Below are 17,410 nucleotides of genomic sequence, written 5' to 3'. Positions count from 1 at the left end.
ATTACATTATAATCAAAAAAAAAATCTATTTATTTAGTTTTAAAGACATCAGAGATGCAATTTCGACATCCCTCACGATTGTAGTGCTATTAATTTAAAGGGTCTAAGATGTATTCAATGATTAAAGGTTCCCTTTTTCATATAATATAATATATCTTCCCTTTGTTCAACATCTATCACCTCAACTAAGAGTTTAATTTCATGAAAACCCTCAAACTTTACCAAGGTGAACTTTTTTTATTGTCCACTACAGAAACAGTATTTTTGTAAAAAAAATACAGCATATAAACCCATAAACGGAACATTCTAATGTAGAATGAGGTATTTAAATTTTGACAACACCTAGGCATGTGTTGATTAGATTAAAAGGTTTTAGAACATAATTCATAATTGAAGAGTTGAAAAGGGCTTCCATTAATGTTTTTATGATAATTATAAATATAACACTTTGATGGCCTCTTTTTCAACCATATGGAATGTTACAGCAAAGTAAGGGTTTTTTATGTGCGCCATATTTATATATTACAAATTTATCTAAAAGTTTCTTGAGCAAATACAAAAATAATGTTATGAGAATATATTAAATTAATTTAGTACATTGGTTTAAAGTAGATAAAACGTTTTTAGGACTCGGCTGCACTCACAAACAAGGTATACTCATGAAAAATACACGATGGACAATTTCATATCCATTTTGTATTTGTTTAAAAAAATAATCTCATAACTTTTTCTATGCGATTTTGAGATACATATGAAATTGCACATATTGTTGTAATCGCTTTTTTAAATAACCTTCACTATTAGGGGAAAAAAATGTGAGGTTGTTGTGTAAAAATTGAATGTATTAAATCTGCTCATCTACAAGTAACTGAGCAAATGCTTAAATACAGGGTGTTAAAATAAAATTGCTGCATTTTTCTAAAATATTCAAATAGTCTCTCAGGCCACATTTTTTTGGAAATTTACTTGAAAATTGGCTTGAATTATACTGACGGAGATAAAAAAAAACTCATTTGAGTATCCACCTCCAGCATTAATCCAGGACAGGAAGGCATATTTTTCCTTGATAGAATGAGATCATCAATTTATTTTAGATTCAACATAGCCATAGACAAAATAATCATTCAGTTTATGATCTGCACTGATAGCAGTGTTCACTTTTTTGTGGCTAATGATGAATCTGGGATCATCAGGCGCCAGAAGAGCCTTACAAATCTTTTTCAGGGTCTAAACTGGGAGACTTGTCATATTTGATACCTTTTCATGTTCCTGTAAAAAAAAGAATGTTTTTTTCCATTCAATACCTGTAAAATTATATTTGTACTTTTTCGAAAAATACGCAGTTTTAGCACTTTTCGACTTTTGTAACAGTTGAAAGTTTTGAATAAGAAATGTATATTTTTGTAAGTTTAACGATCTATTGATTATATATTAGTCATAAGAAATTTTTAAATCGAATAAGTTTCCAAACTATTTTAAAGAGTAATTAGAAAACTCATGTATCAAATTTGACATTCTCGATTTAAAAGATTTTTTCCTTCGTAACTAAGAAAGATACATTTATGGAATCGAAGGTCACAAACTATCTTTGCCTTTAGAATTAAATTTATATCTACTTATCATGTCAATCAGATCTTTTTGTTTCTTTTATTTACAAAAAATATTTTGTTTCTCAATTGCTTTTGTTGATTTGATTTTTTTCTCTTTGTAAAAATCAATGATATCCTTATAACCTTGCTTTGTTTCAAAACATCGTCAGAAATCCCTAATCTAATAATATTTTCCATAAAAAATAATATTTTTACAAATAAAAGCATCTAACGAAATCTTTATTCATAGAATTTAATTATTACTTTTATGTGTATAAATAAAGGGAAAGCAAGCCTTCTATTTTTCGCCAATAGATGTCTCAGCCTATGCAACTTCTCTTACAAGGATGTGCCCTCTATGAAACATTTTCCATAGTATTTTTTATATTTAAAAATTGTCTTGTGAGCTCTATTGATTTTTTCTTCTTTTTGAGCATGCAGCTTATGAAAGCAACTGCTTTTTTTTAATGTTTATAACGTTATAACTATTTTTAAAGATATTTTAATGTTCTCTTCCTATCAGAAAAACATATGATTTTTTTTTTCTACTTTTAATTTCATTTGTACGTTTTTCTCATTGTCGTAGAAAAAAAAAAGCAAAACAGTGAGTTGACAATATTAAAAAAATCAATTATGAATTTTTAAGAAAATGATTTTAGAACTGAGATGAGGGAAAACACATTTTATTGAAAGATATAAACTACAAGTCGAGTCTCAAGTTTTTTCTCTAAGTCCCAAAAAAAAAACAAGTCCTTGGATTTTTGTATGAAGTCTGACAGTTCTTTAAGCTCGTTTTAAATCTTTAATTAGAATTGAGGGACCATAATGAGTGGCCCTAATCAATCAACGAGGAGGGATTTTGGAGAAAGAAAATACGTTACTGCTGTAGTGAGAAACATACTGTGAAAGGAAAATACAAAAACATTGTAACGAAAGAAATTATATAAGACATAGCTTGTAAAGTCCCGGACTTAAGATAGAAAAAACGTTTTTTTTTTTTAATATTATTATTACTTATATATTATATTTTTATTCATTTTATGGAGCAGAGTCCCCATAACACTTTTCAATCCACTTTTAGCTTCAACTGAAATTTTTCCCTTCATAAGCATGTGTGTATTTAATTATACAGGGTGTTAAGATTGAGTTGGCGTATTTTTCAAAAATCTTTAAATTGTCAATGAAACCACATTTTTAAGTGGATATACTTAAAAATTAACTTGAATTGAACATATGTTTGTTAAGAAAGAGCTATTTAGTGTATTTGCCTAAAGCATTTATCCTTACCTGGATCCTATCATGGAGGAAGCAGTATGCGTTGCCAAGATAGCTCCTTGGCATGTTTATCAGTGTCTCCTCCTAGACAGAGGCATTCAGAGAGTCATTGATTGTGTGAGATTTACATTTGTTTTAGATTCAACGTAGCCCCAGTCAAGATCACCCATCGTATTAAGGTCCAGACTGCCTGGGGGGTACTTATTTCCTTCCCAATGTAGCCCTTGCAGAGTCAACGACTCAGTCAGTGACTGAAATCAGGATCATCAGATTCTGGAAGAGCCATGATATCCTTTGCCCTGTATGGATTGAGAAGCACATCACATGAAAGACCTCCAAATTTGAAATCTCAAAGTGGGTGGGGACAAAAATCCTCCTCTGAAAATTCCATTTTTTTATAACTGGAGCAGCTGTCACTATGATGCCCAAAGCTTGATTAAAGTTTGTTCATACAACAACATTTCTTCCAACAAAAAAAAAAGACGCCTTCAGACAATTGAATGATAATAAACAAGCGCCGATTTGATCTTAACCATCTATACTGTGTTAAGAAAATCTCAAAAAAAGTAGCCGATAATTTAACTTTTAGAGAGAGAGATGCTATTATAACGACGTCCTATGAAGTAATAAATATCGTTTCAAGAAAGAACAACTATTTCTCCTTGGTTTATGTGAGGTCATTTTAACAAAAAATGGCTTTGTTTCTTTAAGACAAAATTACGGAAAAAATTAAAAACGATTTTGATTAATCCTATATACATTGAAAGACTCCTTTTAATTTTGATAGGTCTAGGTCACCCAAATGTTAAAAACGTAAAATCGAAATTAACATTTGAACTTATAAGGAAACATATTTTTTAATTAATAATTGTTAATTTTGAGTGTAAAAGATTTTAGGTGAAGGTATGAAATCTAGTCTACTTTCAGTCAATTTTATTATCCGATATGGACTGCTATAAACACATATCATGTGATGGAAAAGACGGGATTGGTCAAAAAATAACCATAAATACTTTTGATATATGTAGAATTAATATTTGTGAATGAAAATACTTCATACGGAAACCCTCCGGCCAAAACTAAGAAAGTAAACGCAGAATTCAAAAGAAATCTTCTTTTTTTTAGAGGAACTTTCAAAATGTCCCCAACTATGATTTCTCAAAATTTTGTGTTCCATATACTCTTTATTCTACATACAATGTCTGATAAAAAACAAATTTTTATTCCACAATTACAAATTCAATTCTTATGAAACTGAAAATTCCATTTTTTGATTGTGCTTGTACACAAGTCTACTACGATTGCAATTGTTAGTTTTTTAGAGAAATAACAGCTGTCTTTTTTACTATTAAAAAAAATAGAAAAAAAGTAGTCAATTTAAAGGAAAGTTCTATAAAAACGCTTGAATAATTGTTTACTCTTTAAAATTCACCATGTTGTAAAATATAACTGTATTGACATAAGAAACATTTTTATATTAAATGTGAAAAGTATCTAAATTTAAAATCTTTATCTTTATCTCTTTTTCAATTTAATTAAACCAGAAAAGAATGAGCACGGAATTAGCTATTTCATATTTTTCAAATTCTATTTATTTTATGCTACCAAATCAATTAATATAGATATTTTTAAATACATAATTGCCTTATTTTAAAAACAATAAAACAAATTATATTTTTGTTTCATAACCATAGTACACATTTAAATTTTTTTTACATACTATTCAAAATATAATAAGATAGGTCCTGTCCCAAAACTCAATAAACTGAACTTCATTATTTTAATTTTTTATATTTATTTTTAAAGTATTGCAGATTAAAGTTTGAAGAGGGATACGTTTTTAAACAAAAAGTTGTACAATTTAATTAACAAAATAATTTATTTCATAGATGTGGATAATTAGTTGACTAAGTAATTAGTAATTGAAGATTCTGCAAGGTTACTAAAAATGTTGGTTTTTCAGAAATAAATACGGTTTCTATCATTTCATTTCGACAAATTGCACTATTTTTTGTAGTTTTCCATGACACTGGATCTAATTGCATTCTTTTTAGTTTTTATTCAATTATCTGTCCTTACAGTTAAAAATTATTTTCAAATTCAAAGTATTAAAATGCGCTTAAAGAATTGATGTTTGTATATTTTAAATTGAAGAAACTGATTTTGATAAATTGCCCTTATAAAAACTCAGTAGATAAATTGCTTTTAGTTGTAATTTTTTTAAATATTTTGTGAAACCATTTTTTGAAAATATTTATTTTCGATGACAACACACGTTCCTCTCTCCTTCAACATATGATAGTGACTAACTATATTTTCGATAAAATTTTTGAATTTTGACTCCACAATGAAACCCTTCCAATACTTCTACAGGCTGATTATAAAATGAAATAATGCCCTTGTACATAAAATACGATAATTTAAAATAAATTCAAGTAATGTAATTTCATATATTTTTAATAAGAGATTATTTAAGAAATTACCATTTATCTTAATTGTATATGAATTTGAAAATAGAACTTCATGCATAAAACTATTAAATTATATATATTTTATGATCCTTACTCATGAAGATTTCTTTGTTATAACAAAACAAAAAAGATTATTAGGGTTTTGTGCATAAGGTATGCATGCAATGATAAGATTATTTTGTACAATGCAATCTCATTGGCTTAAAATAATAATGAAAGGTTACCGTGATTGATATGATTATAATTAAAATAGTAAAAAATATTACTTTGAACGAGTTCAATACTTGTTGTTGTTGCAACCTGAGCGGTGTTATTGTATTTGTCAAAAATGTTATTATTAAAACATTACAACAAAGTAGCACAATGCGTCTGTTAGCTTGAAAAGATTCTTGGTTATGCAGATATATATTAAGATGTACTAAACACCCCTAGAGGACAAAAAAAAAGTTGCGTAGTACCTACATTTAGACAAATATTGATCATGTGGTCTTTGTTTAGTAACTTATTTTATAGCTTTTGTTTTGATAATTCTTTCTTTCTTTCGTAACATCAAAGTATAAATGATTACAAATTACATGTTCTAGATTCTATTTTATAGGACTCTATCTGTTTGTAAAGAGTTATAGAAAATACTACCTTTTTTTTGGTGTACTACAAAAGAAAAAAGATGAAAATTTGTTATGATGACCATTTTTTTTTTCTGTTTTTGAGGAAAAATCTTGATACACTACAGTTTTAAACTATGATTAGTGCTGTAAATTTTAAAAATTGAAAGTGTATTTTTATTTTCTAAAACTGTTATTCTTTAATTTGGGGGTTGGTAACATCTATGTATAAAGTACGTGTGCTCATTAATAACAGAGAATAACTCTAATGTTATGTTTGGTTGTTGTAACTGTCAGTCATAGTTGAACTCATAGTAGAACTGAGGGTTGAGATCAGAGTAATTTCAATTAATATGTTCTTGCTATATACGGAGTTGATTTTTTGTTTATTTCCTTCCAATTACGGCTACTTGCTATTAAAGCGTAATGACAACAACTAAGCTGATCTCTTTTCAAACATAACGATAATGGGTTTTTTAGATATTTGAAAGTACCTATTTATTCAAAGAGTAAAATTTATTAGTAGGCCATCTGAACAGTGTGTTTTTATTGTCTGAAGCTGTTATGATTATTAGTTAACATTAATCTTGTTTAGGGATCAGAAAGTAACCATAAGTGCTTCTACTCAAGAATGGTGGAGAGCTGTAAGTTTAAGGCTCTGTTAAAATCAAACTAGAATTTAGAGTCGACATCATAATAATCTCTGCTTATATACTTGCTAGAAGTAAGAAGCTTCATGTAGTTAATTTAATTAAAAGTTATGACAGTTATTTATTTTTTTCTACCAAGTATTCTTCTAATTGTCAGTATTACCACTTTATATTTTGGTTTCTTTAAATATGTATATACATATCAGCAGTTAATATTTTTTACAGCTCTAAATATTGTACTTTTTTAACCGAGGTATAGTTAAGGAGACAATTGATACAAAGGACTCTTTAACATACATTTTTTCTTAAATTACATACTAATAAGATTAATGAAGTCATGTATTCACACAAAAATATCTAATTTGATCCTAATTTATGTATACATAAAAACGATTTACAACTACTTTTCCATGAAATATTATGGACATAGCCTTTTTATATATCAAAACCTATTTTTTTATGAGAAATCAGTATCATTTATCAATATTATCTTACATAGGAAATAATAAAGATTCAATTAAGATTGGTATGGCTAAAAAACGGAAAACAACGTTAAAAATATAACTTTAATAACAGACAGCGGTTTTCCAAATTTTTGTCGTATTGTATATGTAGCTGAGATTATATCAAGATTTGCAAGTATTTAAATTATTTAAAAAATTTTAAATATTATAATTTTCTAGAAGCCTTTTTCTCGATAAAAAAATATTTTTTACAAATACAAATATTTATTATTTGGATTATAATTGGGTTTATTTTTGTCAACTTTAGCAAGAAAATTTTAATCAAGAGAGGTGTCTCACAGTTTGAGAACTACTGATTATGGAAATCTAGAGAAAACCCCGTTTTTTTCCTGTTATTCTACCAAATCCATTGTAAAAACAAACTTTAAAAGTTGAAAATAGGAATTAAATGGGAAAAACAATTTATTATTCCAATATGTATATGATGCAATAAAATAAATCATTCACATTTGAATACAGTTTGATTTTATTCCAAGATAGTTTATATGTCTGTATTAAAGAGAAAGATATACATAGCGACAAAAAAAGGAGTTTTAATTTAAAGTTTAACATGGTAAGGATTAAAATAGTATTGATTAAAATACTCAATCTGCTGCAATCACCATCACCTCTAAGGAAGGATAGAAACAATGATACAGTAGTGCTTGGAGATACGAGTACCACAGCATACGAATTTCTATTAAACTTCAATTTGTTCAAAAGTTGGCGACATAGTACAGGGCCAATTTTATCCTAATTTTTAAAAAGATATTTCTTACAAGATAAATTGTTGTGATTTACGAAAAAATACTAGGACTGAATGAACCTTGTTTGTGAAGGTATTACTGTATAATTTCAACATTTGTTAAAGGAAAGATGTTGATTAACTTTTTAGTATCCAATCAAGGTCGAATATCATTTCACTATTTGGAATTACCGATTATTAATATAAGAAAAACTACCAAATATGACCCCTTTTGTGGCAACTGATATATTTCATCTATCACACGTGGATAGTGTTTTATTGGTTTAAAAAAACTGCAGTCCTATAAATGCGGTGCAATAAATTGTTTTAGTCAGTTGACTAGTCTTTATTATTCCATTTTTGGTAACTACAGTTGCTGAAATGATGTAATTTACTTGCTGCGTCGTAGAAGGTGTGTGACTAGAACGTACAATACCCAAGTATTATACTTTTTAAGCATCATTAATTATTTTTTTCTTTTTTTATATTCTTCAATAATAGTTAGGAGTTAAGAAAGTAAAAGGATAGCTAGGACCGTTCAATGGTAAAAATGATTCTATGAACCGATTCAGCCATATAAATTTATTCATTTGTCATAAGATTTATCAACATGTCATTAAACAATCTTATTAAAAATACATAAGTTTTACTTATTTTGATATGTGATTGTGGCAGTACAAACAACAAAAATAATATGTACCTACGTCTCTCTTACATATTTATTTTGATTTTTTCCCTTAACATATACCAGGTATTATTGAATAAGTCTTATACCACCTCCTTCATTGTATTTTTGAGATATTTAGAGAGTTTTAATCATAATGTTTGGCACATTTATGAAAAGCTGTTGTTCATATCCCTCCAAAAATATACTGCCAACAAATATATCTCCCTTAAGGACAACGATAAAACGAAACACTGGAGATTGCAAATTTGATCAAAGTTGATCGTGACGCAACGGGCATCGTCCTACATCTTGAAAAATACATAAAAAATGGATTTGCCACCGTGATGGTGTGAGAAGTGTTCGTCCGGTAAAGCTCTTCCACAAATATGCCAAACAATCTTTTTCGATAAACTTGGCTATATTTATTCCTATATTTGTAAAACAAAAGTCTCTTGACATGCTTATCCTGTCCGAAGTGGTCAAGGTTGCTTACAGAAAACAAAAGAGTTTGAGTAAAAGCCATTTTTCACTCAGAAACAATCAATTTCGGTTAAAATTCTTGAACTTGTGAAAGGTTATTTATTCTTCTAAATAATTTTTTTTAAACATATTAAATTTTGAATAATTAATATCCTTTCAAAAGTGTTTAAAAATTTCCCTGAAAATTGACTCTGAACAACCAACTAAAGATACAAACGTTGTAGACTTGTGTACCAACGTAATAAAAAAATTGTGAATTGAATTCTGGTTGAGAAAAAACGGTGTCTTTTTGATCATATTTCCTATCTTTATGCCAGTTATTGAAGATTAATGTATAAATCATAAAAACTAGTTTTTTTTTTCATACTTAATATGCCTTTTATTAAAACCCTTCGATGCTATAATGTAAAGTAATGTGGAAGTATACTCTAGGCATTAGATCAAAGTAAATTGTAAAGCTTTATTTCATGGAAAGGAATAATACCGAATTGATCTTATCTAATGGCTCACATTATATTATTCTCAATTTTCAATAGGTTTTGTTTAGACATTTATTAAACAAAAACCCTCTGAAAATAGTATTTGGCACAACTTTTATTTGAAAAGTGACCCCTCAGCTTAAATAATTGTCTCAAAAACTAGGCCTCAATCCCTTACAAACCTTGACTATGTAGTCATTCCAAGCTTGCTCTAAGCCTTGTTGATGGAAGTCTCTAGAAACTGGACACTCCTGTTAGGAGTAGCACAACCCTTCTCTTCCAGACGCCCCTAGATAGAGTAGTACAAGGGGTTCATCTCTGGAGAGGAGGGTGGCTACATGGTGAGATCCCTAAAGTCTGGAAAGTTGTCTTTCAGAAAGGCCTGGGTCTTAGCAGCGCACTGACACGAAGCTCTATCTTGAATAAAAACTATGTTCTCCCCGAAATGTTCGCTGGCCAAAGGTAGCCCTTTCTTATCCAGAAGTTCGATGTAAGTATCTGCATTGAGCCGCTCCTTCCTCTCCATAAAAATGGTAGGACAGACTTCACCAGTACTGGCCACTGGATTTACTGTGTTGAAGACATGTCCCCAGAAGCTGAGCCATTGTCTCGATGTTCAGTTGTTATTTAGAGGCTTTTCTGCTTATTCACAGTGTCATCAGCCTTGAAAGTTTTTTCATCAGAAAAGAGCAAAAATTTGACTTTTTTTTTTCAGCTGGTACAATCATTGAGTACATTTTTTACTCAATTTAGTCTCAGTTGGTCATAATAACAAGTTTTTTACAATTAGATTCATCAATCATTGTGAAATTGTTGTTTTTAAATTAAATTTGGAAATGTATAAAACATAATTGCTAAGGTATTGACTTTTTGATGTATTCAGGAAATATAAGTGAAAAAGGCGTCATGTGTATCATTCAAGAATGTTTTTCATTATCTCTAATTTTGATTCGTCTAAAATTCTTAATATATGCTTTTCCTTTTCTTTCACAATTCATTGTTACATTGCATCTTTTGACTAAGATTCATCCAATTTAATTTAATAGAAGTCAACGTTTTGGACAGGATTACGTGAATCCAGAGCATAGTTTGTATAGGTACATGGTTTTTGCTTACTTTTTATTTCAACCATCTTTTGTCCTCTTTCCCTTTTTAGTCTTTTTATTTATTCCCAATTCCCATTTTCTTCTTTTTTATCAGTGCCACTAATTGGGGACGGAAAGGTTTTTAGAGTACCTGGGTCCCACTTTTTCAGATTCTGTAATTTGATCCAAGAGAAGACTTCATAACTTTGGAACCACTATGTATTTAATAGTAGTAGTTCATTTTTTGTAAGCTAACTTTAAAAACCAATTTATCGTAAAAAAATACATGGAACCAAATTTGTGAACTACATGAATAGAGATAAAAATTTTCTCGTGTGAGATAATTTTTGTAGTTGGGAGTTGGAATAATGTTTTTTACCAAAGTTATTATGATTATTATTTAACTCTTGAAGAGATCAGATCCAAGTATTATGTAATCACAAGAGCGTGTACTCGTGAATAACAGAGAGTAACAGTGAGGACTGCCAGAAGAAATTCATATCTACCACTACCAGTGCACCTCCTTCCCAAGTATGTAGTGGGATTTGTCGTTATTTATTTCACTTTATTACTGATTGCAGCTAAACGTCGTAGGAGCTCAGCTGCTCTTCCCCAAAATATTACTTTCATTTTAAAAGTTACTTTGTTAATATTTTATTTATTTATTTAGCGCTCACCCGCTCACAACTCCATTGTCAAAACGTGATATCGCTCCCACCTAATCGGGCTCATATTGTAGATAATTTCATTTGTCACGAGCGCAGAACTCTTTGTTAATTTTTTTACATCTATGAGCGTGCACTACCTCATGAAACTTGTGCACCACTCACTAGTGCATTAGAAAATATGCATAGAGCTTATTACTCTTTTTTATTTAATAATTAACTGCTTTGTTTTTGACAATATATTAAATAAATAAAAAAATCAGATTTGTCTTATTCATTAGCTGAAGCAATTAAAATATATACATTTAATTAAAAGCTATTATTAACGACTTAATCCCTAGAATTTCTTGATTTATGAAGGTTCTCTTGTATGTTTAAGGCTGAACGTTTTACATTTGAGACATAAACAAAAATTATTCATTCCCTATTCCCTAGCGAAGATTACAATTAATGATCCTAGGAGTAAGTTTATATCTGATATTTTCATCTACATAAAAAACAAACTATGCAGAGTTATAATTTGCAAAAAAAGTAATATAGGTGAAGTAATTATATATAGAAAGATGAAATTACATAATGTAATTTCCTACAATAACTTTATCCTATGCAGAAATAGGCATAACCAATTCGTTTGGGTATTTTAGAAGGCTTGACATTAATAAAATAATTATTAAATAGTCTATTTGGGATGCTTTAACACAAATATAAATATTAAATACAAGGAGAAGTGTTTTGTTTTATTCTTCATCTTATATATATAACATACAGTCTAATATTTCATAAACATATTTTGGTGAATCATAAAATTTATACTCAAATGTCTGCAATGATTTTAGATTCCTAAGATTGTTGCAAACTTTACTTTTGAAGCATGGCCCCAATATGGCTCAATCCATTAATTTTTTGATCATGCCAATGAATTTTTGCAAATGTTAGTTCAATTAATAAGAAAACTATGTCAGTATAATAATGCAATAATAATTATAATTTAGCCTCTATTAGTGAATTGGGATATTTTAAATCTCGAAATTTATGAGAATGCTTCTTATCCCATTAAAGCTACTTTTTATGGTCTATACTTTTCAGTATGCTCCTAAAACGTTAAATCTAATTATATGCATCACCTTTCTTATCTTAATGAAGCCTTTTTTAGATTTGATTTCAATATTTAACCATTTTTAATATAGGTTTTATGAATTTAATTTACTGTTTTGCTTACAATTCATTCCTTTGTTTTTTCGCTTTGCTTTATTCGATGCTCCTTTTTTCAACTTTAAGAAAAACAAATTATATTTAGTTAAATCTGAACTTAGACTGAGTTTTTTAATATAATGATTTATTTTTTAGCCATATATTTGTGGAAGTATTTTTATTCTTTTAATTAATATTTACGGGTGAAAAATGGATGAAATAGCTAAAAATGACGTAATTTATATAAGTCTATAAATAAATGTCTTTCATGTTAGGGGTTTATTTTTTCCCAGTTCACTGACCCCATTGTAAAAAGTATGTACATTATCGAAGGTTTAAAGAGTACAATTGTAATCCAGACTCAATATTGAAAAAAAAAATCATAAGAGATTACTTTTATGTTGATGGCTCACATTTTATTTTTATGCGGATATTTAAAAAAATAACTTGGTTTTCTTACATATTGAAAAGCTTTATTCATTAAATAGATATCACAATTGTGTAATATATGACTACAATGTCCATTTGCAGTATTTCTACGTTTTTATATGATTGATTTAAACTTTACCGTTGTATGTCGATCGGATTAATTATATAGCTTGTACCGTTACCTCAATAACACAAAAGTATACAATTTACCAAATTTTGAATTAGAAATGACGGTTTTTTTTAAAAAGACCTTGTACATTTATGTGGGTTCTTGAAGAAAAATAGATAAAAGCAAAAAGTCATAACTATTTAAAAAAAAAAATTAAGATTCCTATATTCCTAGTTTGTAAATACGTAGTGAGTTCACCAATAACAATTTTTGGAGAATTTAAATATTTATCCTTAAATTGAAGAGTTGCTTAAAATACAACGTGAAGTTAATATAAAATTACAACTGCAACAAATGTTATAGTTTTATTATTGTGCAAAGTTCATATGAGTTTCCAATATGAACTTCTGATCAAAAATTACTTTTTTTTCACAACAGCAGGTGGCAAGATTGGAGCTTGTGCACCTCAAAATATTATAAGAACCATAAAGACAATTAAAACTAATTGACTAATCCTTTTTTTATTAATTATTTGGTCACTTATTTTCTTTTTTCTTCTTCACGTAGCTGTATAATTAATCAGATGTAGATATACTAGTAAAGTTTATACCGATAAGACTGCAAATATGTCATGTGACAAAATATCCTCGAGGCAAAATTCCGCCGTGCAAAAATTTAAGCGGCGAAATTACCAGTATCGAAAATGTTCGCGGCCAAATTACTTAGAACCATGTAATATTATGCAACTGTTCCTTACCAGCAGGGAAGTTGCAACATTTGACCAGCCACATTCATATGCAGTTTGAGGAAGAACTCCTACTTGGTATAACTTATAAATATATTATCAAGTGACACCAGACAAGTTTGGGTATTTTGTATTCAATTTTAGCAAGTATTTGTCAAACAAAATTCAAATTGAACTTAAAACAAAAACAAATCCCTCGAATCCCGGACTCTCCATAAAAAAAAGTTTAATTGAAAAAAAATAATTTAATGAAGTAAAACATTTTTGTCTACATATTAATATGTTTACAAGCAGTAATCTCTAAAAATGGATCAAGTATTGCACAGTTCCCTTTCAAAATTTGAGCCATTTAATTATAAAACTGATGTCGCTCATTTGAATGAAAACACAGTCTCTCACATTGCTCTCAACATACTAAAGTGTGTAACTAATTTGACAAATGCTGTAGGAGGAGTGTATATCTGTTTTATTTATAAAATTATCTCTACGTATCAGGTTTTTGATATTGTTTTTTCTTTTTAAGCCTTTTCACTTGTCCATTAAGTTTCTAATACATACTTTGCGTTCATAAAGTCCTTCTAATTTTCTATGTTTATCAACTTAAGGTAAAAACTACTCGATAGTTCAGAGCTGAGCATAATCCAAGAATTTATATAATAATTACGTATGTAGCAAATAAATGGGTAGTTCTACTCTGACTTCAAGAAAGAAATACATTTACATTTTCCCAAAAAGTCTTAAGAATTACTCTCTTTTATTCATAAGCATACACATGATATATTAGATCCTCTCTTCTCAAGAATAAAAGAATAATAATATCATTATTGGAAAATATAGAACTCATCATTCGTATTACCCACTAAAAATAATCATGCTAATATTTTCATAGGATGTTTTGGTTATGAATGGAATAAAATAGGTTTTGGAAGGGATAGCATTTGAAACAAAGACAAGACTCTATGCAACATACATAATTAATAAAATACAGCGTTTTCACATATGTCACAGACTAAAAAGTAAGCTGAAGAAGGCTCCATAATGTTGGATACATATATTGAATATATATTCCTGTTAAAATATATGAACAAATTTCCCTACAAACAATTTAAAAAAACTTCCCCAATAGCTTTACAAATGAATCAAATAAAATACATTTAATACTTGTATAAAATACAACTTTATGTAAAAAAAAAAACCAGTGATAATTAATAGGAAGTGTTCATTACCATAATATAGTTTTATTTTTACATCTAATTATGTTCCACATGGATTAGGGTTAATAAAAGTAGAGTTGTCTCGATAATAATATCCTAACCTTCTAAAGGATATTAATAATTTAATGATTATATAATGTAAACCATCTTACAACATAATTTATTGACATATTAGAGTAACAATTTGATTATAATAAATATATTTTTGATTGATGGTAAATGTTTAATACAAAAAATTGTGAAATTTCCTTTTTAACAGCATTAAAAATTAGCAAAAATTATAAAACCAAGACTAAATTAACTCCACAGCATCAAAAGGTTATCATTTTGAGTGAATATCCTCCTAAAATATATTCTCAAAAAACAAATTAAAATGTACAAGACTAAATAATTTCATATTACAAATAAATATACGGTACGGAGTTATTAAACGCTATTATTAACTATTTAATGGATATGCATTGATCTTTTAATTAGTTACTAAATATATGTGCAGTTCTCCTGTGCAAAAGGGTTGCAAAATTATAAATTCACATTGGAGATTTGCAATACGGGCTGTATACATAATTAAGGGGAAACTATTTATAATAAATTCTTTGCAAATTCTAAAAATATAATTTTTGTTCCCCATTATTTTACTATTTACTACTTACTAATTTAAATGTAGCTAGGAGTTATAATATATTTTTAAAAACGTGAATTGGGTCCATTTTTTAATCTACTTATTTTGAAATATGTTTTGTTAACTGAAATTAAAAAAATAACATCTTTTAATATAAGCAGTCTATATAATTTAGTATATTGCTTAAATTCAATATTATTTGTCACATCTATTTAAAAAGATATTTTTCAAATATCTATCTGAAAATTCATAATTTATATTATAGGGTCCTATGACCACCCACTATTATACCACGTTTATTCTTCTAAAATTAACATTCGAAACTTAAGAGTTAATCAATTGCTTGTGATATGCTTAAAACGATTAAAAAAAGAAGAAATTACATAAAAATAATTATTAGCATCCCATTATATGGAACAGATGAGAAGTTTGACTTTGTGAATAATTGATACAATACTCCTTGGACTTCTTCTGTATGCATGGTATACATATATTAATGGATAACTTATCCTATATTTCATCCAAATAATAATGAAGGAATACATTTATAACGTCATTGACAAAACAAAAAGACAAATAAAGGAAATAATAACAGGTAGATACGGCTAGAGATGTGATAAGTAAGTTACTATATTATTGAATATAGCTGAGAAGAGGAGAACTTGCTCAAGTTCTGATAAATAATCAATTTATTTGTTGCTCCCAATTTGACATCCAAAAGTTGACTATTTTCTACCGGGTGGAAACTTGAAACTTACACACTTGGAAAGAAAAAAGAAAATATCCTGCCATTCTTTAATTATACATTTAACAAACATATTTATGTATCTATTTCTGATAAATAGCCAATTTCAAAATGGTTTATTCAATTCGGTAGCCATTGGCCTCAGAGATGGCGAGAAGCCTCTTGTAAAAAGTCTTTCAATTATTGCGAATGAAGTTCGGATCCATGCCAACCCACACCTTGTCGACAGAGGCTGTCATGGCTTAGAAGTTCAGATGACAGAGGCTACAGCTCATACTTTTGTTGTGAGGCTAGAAATAATAGTCGAGGGGATTGATATACGGACATTGCAGTTGCCACATTCCCTTGTCCCAGAAAGCGAGGTTGTTAGCTAAAAAGGTCTGAGTAATTTTCGCAGTGTGAGCAGGTGCCCAATCAAGCTGAAAGACGACGTTGCCGTTAGGGAAATTTATCTGGATCCAGGGTAGGAAGTTGACCTTGAAAACATCGATATATAAGGGCATAGACGCGCAGAAACTTGTTTGGGTCCTTTTTGATGGTGTCCTTGAGGGCATCTGCATTAATGAGGACCTATTTCCGAACCCCTCCTTCCTCTCTATGGTCTAGAATCTTCTTAACAGTGTAGATCGTATTACTAAACAGTCCTGTCAGTCTAACATTTCTTGTGCAATTTAAAAAAAATCAAAATGCAGCAGTTGCTTGAGTTACATGGCTACCTATACAATTTCAGATAGTTTGTAATGTCTCACACAAAACCTCTCAAATCAATTTAACACAGGTGCGTAAGTTGTAAGTTTCCACTGGTATATGTATATTAAGTGCAAAGGTATGTGTGTGTCGGGAATCATAGTCAAACCAATGCATGAATATTGCTGAAAATTTTCAACCAGGTTTTTAAGGGTCAGTAGATGGTTCTAGTACTAATATTTTGCCATTCACTGCTAAGGTGGATTTAAAATAGTATTTTTTCAAAAACAAATTTTTTTACTATGTATTTCATAAAAAACAAAAAAATGTTGATATGCAGCATTGCACACTTTTTTAAAAGGAGATTATGATGTTTACAAAAGAAAACAAAGGAAGAGAGAATAAGAAAAATAATTTTCGACAATAATTTCGCCAAATAATTTTTTCTTGTCTA

The 17,410-nt window shown here is 28.8% G+C and overlaps 1 protein-coding gene across 7 annotated transcripts in view; it reads left to right on the top strand.

Moving 5' to 3' along the window:
• Positions 1–17,410, top strand: part of LOC121114280 (3',5'-cyclic-AMP phosphodiesterase 4C) — a 531,705-nt gene that overhangs the window by 364,571 nt on the left and 149,724 nt on the right. The gene's annotated exons all lie outside the window — the stretch shown is intronic.

Source organism: Lepeophtheirus salmonis, chromosome 3, assembly GCF_016086655.4.
Source record: "Lepeophtheirus salmonis chromosome 3, UVic_Lsal_1.4, whole genome shotgun sequence".
In the NCBI taxonomy this organism is placed as follows: Eukaryota; Metazoa; Arthropoda; class Copepoda; order Siphonostomatoida; family Caligidae; genus Lepeophtheirus; species Lepeophtheirus salmonis.
This window is presented reverse-complemented; position numbering and strand designations above follow the sequence as displayed.